This window comes from Adiantum capillus-veneris, chromosome 3, assembly GCF_014529385.1.
Source record: "Adiantum capillus-veneris isolate H3 chromosome 3, ASM1452938v2, whole genome shotgun sequence".
NCBI lineage: Eukaryota > Viridiplantae > Streptophyta > Polypodiopsida > Polypodiales > Pteridaceae > Adiantum > Adiantum capillus-veneris.
Genome location: NC_140933.1, coordinates 578,670 through 588,360, shown reverse-complemented (window position 1 = coordinate 588,360; position 9,691 = coordinate 578,670).

The window sequence follows — 9,691 nt, the reverse complement described above, 5'->3', positions numbered from 1 at the left end:
ACGCTCTCCCTCTCTCTCTCTCTCTCCCTCTCTTTCTTCTCCACACACACACACACACACACACACACACGAGGAGAGGAAGGAGAGCCAGGTATGCTCCTTCCCTCTCCTCACTCTCATGTTCCCTTCCCCTCTTTCTCTCTCCCTCTCTCTCTCTCTCTCTGTCTCTCTCACACACACACACACACATAGTGTTTTTGAGAGAGAGAGAGAGAGAGAGAGAGAGAGAGAGAGAGAGAGAGAGAGAGAGAGAGAGAAAGAAAGAGTACAAACATAAACAAAAACGCACACACACATACATAAACAAAGAATGCACACACACATTGAGAGAGGAAAAGAGAGAGAGAGCATGCATAAACAAAAAACGCACACATTGAGAGAGGAAAAGAGAGAGAGAACATGCATATATAAACAAAAAACGCACTCATTGAGAGAGGAAAAGAGAGAGAAAACATGCATAAACAAAAAAACGCACACACATTGAGAGAGAAAGAGAGAGAAACTAATTTAACGTGGTAGGAAACTAATTAAAATTAAAAGACCTAAAGATCTAGCCGACGAGGAGTTGAACTCAAGACCTATTATTCAAGAGGGAAATGGCATAACCAATCTATCATACTTGGCATGGGTGATAGAAAGGTTATACCATTTATCTCTTTTTATTGGCACACACGCGCACACACACAAGAAGAAGAGAGTTATTACGTCGTAGGAAACTATCCTAAGAGACGTCAAAGATTAGGCTAGATGTAGACTTACGTTAAATTAGATTTAGGTTTATTCAAGTTAAATTAGATTAGATTTATGTTTATTTTTAGTTAGATTTATGTTTATTTACGCTAGAATTAGATTTACATTATATTAGATTAGATTTAGGTCTCCATAGACTGCGATGCCTGCATGAAGCGGGTGAAGAAAGCCCTCATTGGAATATAGGGTATTGCTGCCTTCACTCATGGTGGGCTCCATCGATCCAAAAGTACTGGTGAAATGTCTTCAGTAGATAGGGAAGAAGGTGGATCTTAGGTTTAGACTTAGGTTTATTTAGGTTTATCCACACACACACACACACACACACACACACAAGAAGAAGAGAGTTTTAACGTCGTAGGAAACTATCCCAAAAGACGTTAAAGATTAGGTTAGATGTGATAGCGGGAAAAAGAGCAGTGCAATCGGGTGGCCTCTGTACTCGTGCACACTCCACAAAACACGCCTCATGCAAACAAGCAAAGAACAAAACAAAGGGGCACCACCCTAAATTAAGAGGTTTAGGGACCTCACACATAGTGTACATAGGCAAGTGAGACTTCTGGCATTATGATGGCATCAAAACATGTGGCAAAACACATAGAAATGAAGCTTAGGGACCTTATGTAGCATATATATACACAAGACATCAGCTTAACAATACAACGGCATCTGATCATACATAACAAGGATATAGGGAAGCAAGCCAAGGATGGCATAATCCCTTGTCAAAAACAATCAACCCAGCAAGTAGGTATGATCCTACTAGCAACACATCAATACCTTAGAGAATGATGGCGAGGATGGTGGCCATGGAGCATGAGAGAAGACTCCTTATTTAGGTTTTAGGGCTAGTAATGTAGCATACTAGAGGGAGAGAGAGAGAGAGGGAGAGAGAGTAGAGCTCCATCCATAGCTCCTCGTTGTGAGCAATGTCGTCATAGCTTCGTTGCTTGGTGAAGTGGGTGAAGTGTTGGTTTTGAGTGAGAGAAGGCCTCCTTATATAGGTTTCTAAGAGGGTTTAGGATTAGGGATAAACATGATTAAATCCGCTGATTGGGGTTACTTTTTGCTTAGGGTGGTCAACAGATTGAGGTCACCTGATATGTCACCATCAAGATATTCTCTAGAGTGATGTGAGAGGGGAGGGTAAATGCTGATTTTTCTGATTGTGACACATGGGGATAAGGCCTTGACCAGCATTTAAGATCAGGTAAGGTGGCTGTTGAAACTGGAGGTTCTGCACATGTCAGGGGGGACCTGCGGGGGGGAGGGGGGGGGGGGGGCAGCTGGGTCCTCCTGAATATCAAATTCTCAAAAAATCCTCCACCATGGCTTCTTTGAAAAAATCAGCATGTCTCTTTTCAACTCAAAAGTCTTTATCCCTGTTGACTCACCTTTACCATAAGATTTTCTCCTTTTCTCCTCCTGTAACTGCATTGTTGATGCCCAATCACTGCTTCTAGTAAGAGTGAACTGTTACCTACCAAATACTTATGGTGTAGTAAAAAATATTTACCATGGGTAAAAAAAGTTACTGTAGGTAAAAAGTGATTTGTATTTACCATGTAGGTGAAAAATATTTACTGTAGGTAAAAAATATTTACTGTCGATAAAAAAGTGAAAACGGGGTATGCTGTGCTGTGAGTCCACACGAACATCCTCGTGTAAATTTCACTAGAAATTCACACCTAGAATGGGCTATTCTGTAAGATATAGGTTGTAGGCATGCATAAGAGCTCGTTCCCACGTATCTTCTGTCCATGGCACTTTTTACTCTTTGGTGCTTGTGAAGTAGATTTTTCTTCTCTTTCAAGATCTCTTGGACTAGAGTATCCTCATCTCCCCAACAACTGACTATGCCTTTATTGCATCTTCAGAAGGGGTCCTAAAAACCATGCATCAAGATGTAGACTTACGTTAAATTAGATTTAGGTTTATTTTTAGTTAGATTTACGTTTATTTAGATTTACGCTTATTTACGTTAGATCGAGTCCACGCAAGAATTACTTATGGTTTAGGGTTTAGAGTTAGACGAACAGTGAAAAGATCTACTGTGAAAAGATGTTAAGATGCTGTGAAGTGCTATAGCTAGAGAAGAGGCAAAGGGGTTTTGTCCACTACATGCAGTATCATGTAGACGTGGGTCTGTAGATTTCTTGTACCCACAAATATAGGTATTGACCAATAAAGATGAGATTATAACCCGGTGGTTCTGATCTCCGTGCACCTCTAGACCGAGGTGTGCGGGGATTGGACATGACTAGAGAATGTGAGGTAGAGAGAGAGAGAGAGAGAGAGAGAGAGAGAGAGAAGACGAAGAATGCCTATAGAATATTAAATTTGTTGTCCAGGTTATAAGATTTTTATCCTCATTATGAGTAGTGACGAGGATGTGGGACCGTCCAACCGAAACACCTATCTCTCAACGAGGGTCTTATGTCCTTGTAATCAATGCAAGCATGCTGTGCGACGGACAAGACGTGTTTCTTTGCAGCACGTTCGCGAATTTGGCGAGTTCGATCCATCTATTATAGATCGAGTTGTTGCCAATTATAACTCGTCGGACTCTGACGCTGGCCAACAAGCAGAAATCTTGCAACCCAATAGACGTGTTCGCAGGCGCTTTGGTCAAGCAGCATATGTGAGGCCACAAGATGTAGCCTCTGACAGCTCGGGGGATGATCATGCAGAGCACATTCCCAACGAGGCAATGTTTGAGCCCGAGATTGATGAAATGATCGAGACGATCATGGATTCAGAAAGGCTTATCTATGATGATATGAAAAGTGAAGCCGATACGCCATTGTATAATGGAGCACGTATGTCTAGATTTAAAGCACTCCTGGTTCTTCTCAACATGCAGGCAAAGTTTGGATGGAGTGACACTAGCGTCACAACGCTTTTCAGGTGATCTATTACAATTATTTTACTTTAATAAAACTCTAAATGTATAATGATCTGATAGATTTTTACACGACTGTATCGTATTTTTATGTTGTGTAGATTGCTTAAAGAGCACATACTACCAGCTGACAATGTGATGCCAGATTCCCGAGATGAAGCAAGAAAGATTTTGCAAAACTTGGGGATGGATTACAATTCTATCCACGCTTGTCCTAATGACTGCATTCTTTTCAAGTGGGAATACATAGACATGGAGAAGTGTCCGAAATGTGATTCCGAAAGATATCGAGTAGATCTCCACGGGACAAAAATTCCACAAAAGGTTTTGCGAAATTTTTCTCTGCTTCCTCGCATCAAGCATTTCTTCGAATGTAAGTCCATGGCCGCCCTAGCATCATGGCATGAGGAGAATAAATCTTCGGATGGTGTGCTACAAATTCCTGCAGTTTGCGCAGCGTGGAAACATATAGATGGAACATGGTCGGATTTTGCCAGGGAAGCTCGAAATTTGCGCTTAGGCCTGGCTATGGATGGCGTAAATCCATTTGGTCAAAGATCAACATCTTACAGTGTATGGCCCGTTGTCATCGTCAACTACAACATTCCCCCGTGGTTGACTACCAAGAAGGGGCACCTATGGCTAAGCTTGATTGTGCCAGGGCGATATAAAGTGGGGAATATGGATGTGTATCTTCGTCCACTATTGGAAGAGCTACAACAATTGTGGATTGGCATAGAGGTGGTGGATATGAGCCGACACACAGGACGACGGAATGCTTTGATCAGAGGCATTCTAATGTGGACCATGCATGACTATCCCGGGCTAACAGAATGCTCAGGTGATCTATTGACACTCCTCACTCAGACACTGTAAATCTTGTTTTTTCCCATAGTTGATCTATTATCATGTGTATACATGCAGGGCTTCAAACAAGCGGATACAGAGCATGTGTCACATTTGGACCTAGACTGAATGCACGTAGGGCACCCTCACTGAAGAAGCAAATCTACGAAGGTCATCAAGCGTATCTTCCAGAGAATCATGTGTTACGCGACGGCTTTTTGGGAAGAGAGCCACCAAGGATGTCTCACAAAAGGAGATCAACGTAGACTCCATACCACTCGCCAAACTAAATGCTGCGGAGCTTGTGTGCATGTTTGAGAAACATTTTCCTACTACCATGCTAACCATTCAGGTGCATCTTCTTGTTCACATAGTTGATGAGGTGGAAATAGCTGGCACAGTTCATTCCAGATGGATGTTCTTCTTAGAACGTTTCATGAAAACGCTTAAGGGATATGTGCGTCAAAAGGCACGTCCGGAGGGTAGCATGGCAGAAGGTTGGTTGGTATCAGAGTCCCTACTGTACATTGGAGAGTGGCTAGACGGATTTGATAAAGCCCGGCACACGCTATGACGAACCATAGATGATGAGCGCATATCTGGGATTGTCATGTGCAATCTCGGTGTTGAGAAGAAGATGACGGAAGTTCTAGAGGCTAAAATCAACCGATTTTTCATGCTTCACAATCCAGATGCAAAAGTGGATTTCACAATATGAGGATGCAAAGCAAGAGCGACAAAGGGCACGAATCGAGTGGATACGGGGAAGACGACCACCGATGCACTAGCCGACGGTTCTAGAGAGCCTACCAACATTCATGAGCTTAAGATGGTTGCACAACCAATTGAAAAGCGCACAACAATGCGGTGACGAAGTGACTGAGGAAGAGTGGGAGTTCTCTCGGGGTTGCGCGACCAAGGTAAGTTTGCAATGTACGACTAGCTAGTGACTTTATTTCTAAAAGTTTGAACGGCCACTCATAATCTTTGTTCGTTGTAGTATAAGTCATACACAGCAGCATGGTGTAAAGGTCGACATTTTAGGGTGGAACAGATCGACAAAAAGCGTTTTACTCAAGATTGTGGAATCATGGCAAAATTTGAACAGTCTAGTCGACGACGTTCCTCTGATGCAGATCCTGTGGTGGCGGAACTCACTTACTTCGGCACGCTACAAGAGATTTTGAGGATCGATTACAGAGGAGGGTCACACCACTACTGTGCGTAGAGGAGAGTCTAATTTTCTTGAGGTGGATTCTACTAAGAAATGGACTGACCTAAGAGACACTTTCGTACTACCCGAGCATTGTGAACAAGTAAGTATATAAATAGTTAACATCCCCCTTTTACAAGTTATGTGCTTGAAAGCCCTCATGTAAGTTATGTGGCTCTGGCAGGTAATATTTCATCCTACAAAGTCTACATCAAACTGGTGGTAGGTCATAGAGGTAGCCCCTCGTAGTGCAAGGACGTATGAAGGCTACCATGTGCCAATCACAACGGCATCAATGGAGGAGATCAGAGAAGATGCTCAATCAGAAGCCGCTGCGGTGGTGCCAGACGAGCATCAAGATGATGCTACTCTATATGGGGTGCATGTAGAGGAGCTACAAAATGAAACAGAGGATATGTGTTTAAACGGAGAGCTCTATATAGATATAGGAAGTTATGCTGAGTTATGCGAGGATGAGAGAGAGATCTCTTAAAGCCACAAATATTGTATTTGAACAATTTTGCTCCGTGTTGTAAAAGCTCTGGCTCTCTAAGTACCTTCCATGGTGTATAACGCTCTTTTCTACTCGCGCTCACATCTTTTGATTGAAAATTCTGAGTTTTCGACTTGCCTCTTCTATCACTCAATTCATTGTGTCATTGTATTTATATGCGTCATTACGTCATTGTATTTAATGGTCTTTGCGTCATTGTCTACTCTATTCATTCAATATTAAGTTTAAATATTCGTGTGTTTAATGTAGGTACGGATGATGAGGAGTTTCTTTCTTCTTTGTTACCGCAGCAGAGACAGTGGTACGTAGAGTGTCATCGCTCTGGCGCATCATCGCGCGTTCCTACTCCATCCGCATCTCCCTCTCTTTTGGAGCATTCGGCGCGCTCCGAAGCTTCGGCGTCGACGAGACGAGCTTCACACTCGTCTAGACACCGGCGCTCTAGTGGTGGCGGTGGCGGTTGTTGTGGGGATTCCGCCGCCGATGCCTCCACACCGCCTCGTGTTCGACGAGGCTCTTTACCCTCCACTTCTTTTCCCGCCCCCACACCAGCCACAGCATCGCCATCTACGCCAGATTTTGCGCGGCTGATTGTTCCTAGCAGCTACACACCTCTACCTACTCCGCCAAGAGCCACCCCACTCGACACTCCTCGCTTTGGGGCCCAGACGCCGATGGAGACACCTGACGTCCGTACCCCCATCAACACGCCGCTAGAGACCCTTGCCGGGACACCCAGGTTCACGCATCACCGGCCAGAGGGCTTGCCTTACTCCGTCGACTTCAGCGGCGGCATCATCATGGATGATGATGGCAAGAAGGTGATCTCGCGCATGCGTGGTCTTTGCTCTCAGCTCTTTAGACACTACATACTAAACAAATGGAGTGAAGTACGAAGTGATTTAAAAAACAGAGTCATCAGCATACTTCATGATGAGTTTCCCGTTCCAACACGGGATCAGATCTTCAATGAAGACCTGATAAAGATTTGAATGCGCGAATACTGCAAACACAAGCGTTCCGAAGTGCAAAAAGCAATCAAGCATGGGTGGCACAGGCCAGATTGGTTGGCCAAAGAAGATTGGAAGAATGCGAAGAAAGCAGCGCGCGAGAATCTCGACAAGTGGAAGCAACAAAAGGATGCAGCCAAAGCGCGAGTAGAGGCAGGGAGCTCGCACCACTTGGGGAGAGGTGGATGGGCATCATTTGAGGCCAATTTTGTAAGTGTTTTCGCATTGCTCTTTATGTTCGATAGTTTAGGGTTTATGAGTTTTTTAATTCTAACATAATGAAATCTTTGTATGTTTTGACAGTGGTTGATGATAGGACGTGATCCCACACCGTATGAGCGTGAGTACGCAGGCAGGAAGGGCTTAAATGCCTTGATGGACATTCTCAGTTCTCGCGGTGGCATGGTTAGTATTAGGGTTTACTCTTTTCTATTTTTTGTATTGTTTTATAAATGTCGTTATATGTTTATACTTACTGAAAGTTGTCTTATTGTCTTTTTTTGCAGAATCCGACGGATACGCCGCTTGGACGCGATGAGACGTCTGACTAGATGACGTCAGTTTAGCCGTAGCTAGATAGCATTAGTTTAGGGTTTCTCATAGCTTATGTATCATGAGACGGATTTTATACGTATTTTTGAACCATGTATATTATTACATTTGTCACCGCAGTTCATTTTTCCAATCAATTCTTTATGCCTATGATGTTGTACAATTGTCATTATTACATTTTCCAATCAATTCATTTTGCCTATGATGTGTACAATTGTCAATTTTACGCTTGTCAATTTTGCAAACAATGCATCTTGTGGGTGACTATTTTGGGTCTATTATCTACCCTTGCACTTTTTTTAAAAAGTGAATCAAGTACAATATGCTTGATGGGTGGCAGGGCATTCAATGCCCTGTCACCAAAAAAAAATTCTCTCGGGCGTCGCTATATCCGTCGCTATTTATGGCTCTGGAGAGTCGTTATAGACTTCTATGTAAACGTCGCTATAACCGTCGCTATGACCGTCGCTATGAGTGTCTCTATATAGCGATGGTTTTAGCGACGTCGGGGGTTATAAAAACCCAGTGTATTTCCGTCGCTAAAAGCGTCACAAGAGCACACAACCTCTTGTAGTGTTTATTTTGTACAAATTTTAAAATGCAACACACAATTACTCAATAAAAGAGAGAGAGGGACAGAGAAGGGGAAAATTTTGAATGGATGCAAGAGGCAGATGCTATGGTGATGATCGAGCTAACTATTGATGAACCCTGCACTTCTTCAAAGTTGTTGCATAGAAACATGCATACGGATGAAATTGACACTACCTCAGGAGACGAGTATTGTCACTGCAAGCATGAAGACCATGATTGGATGGAGAGGATGCGAATGACTCCACAACAACTAGTCCTGCGCTAGAGTGTTTTGAAGACACCCTCACTAAAGAGGATCAAGAGCATGAGGTCTTTGCTACAAGAAAATTCCGCCAAGGTTGAAGGAAATACTTTATATTTGTCTCACTAAATTTTCTTCATTCCAACTTATTTTCTTCGTGTGTGTGTGTGTGTGTGTGTGTGTGTGTGTGTGTGAGAGAGAGAGAGAGAGAGAGAGAGAGAGAGAGAGAGAGAGAGGGAGAATATATATCTCTTTCTATGTGAGCAATGCTTATAGCTATTACCATGTACCCACATGATCCTCAACTTCTTGGAACTTGATATTATTGTGAATAATAAATTTTGAGTTCAAGACTCATAGGATAGATATTTCAAAGCTCTTGGATGTGTGTGGGTGCATGTGTGCATGCATGTGTACATGTGTGCTTGTGATAAGAAGAGGAAACTGGATTAACATGTCTATCACCCACGTGTGGTAGATTAGTTATCTCTCATTCCTTTGGAATAATAGAAGTTGAGCTCAAGACATTTTAAATAGAACTCTTAGGTCTTTTGGGATTGTTCATCCTACAATGTTAAACCTTCTTTTCTCTAGAACTCTTTTTCTATAAGCATAGTATACGAAACTTGCATTTTTTTGTTACTTATGGCCAATCAAAAGTGCACTATTAGAGCATCTTTTGCAAGTCCTCTAGTGTCCCACACACACACACACACATAGAGAGAACGAACATCTACAAGCACAAAAAGAAGAGCTTTTCCTTGTGCCTCTAGAGTTGTGTAAATTTAGCTAAATGAAATAAATTTGTTTGTGTAATTGTAGCAATTTGCATGTGTCTAAGTGTTGCCAAATATACATAAAGTGTACGGTGTGATGTGAATTGTTTTCTGAGATTGGTTGGTATTTCTCGGATTTTGTTTTTCTCGAAAACTTTTGCTCGGTCTCCGAAACTCCCCACACATTGTACTCCAACGTTCAAGACCAAATTGATTGCATCAAAGAAACGAGTGTAGTTAGATTAAAAGAAGGTCCTTTTGTGAATGATTTTGTATAGGTAATGGCAAAA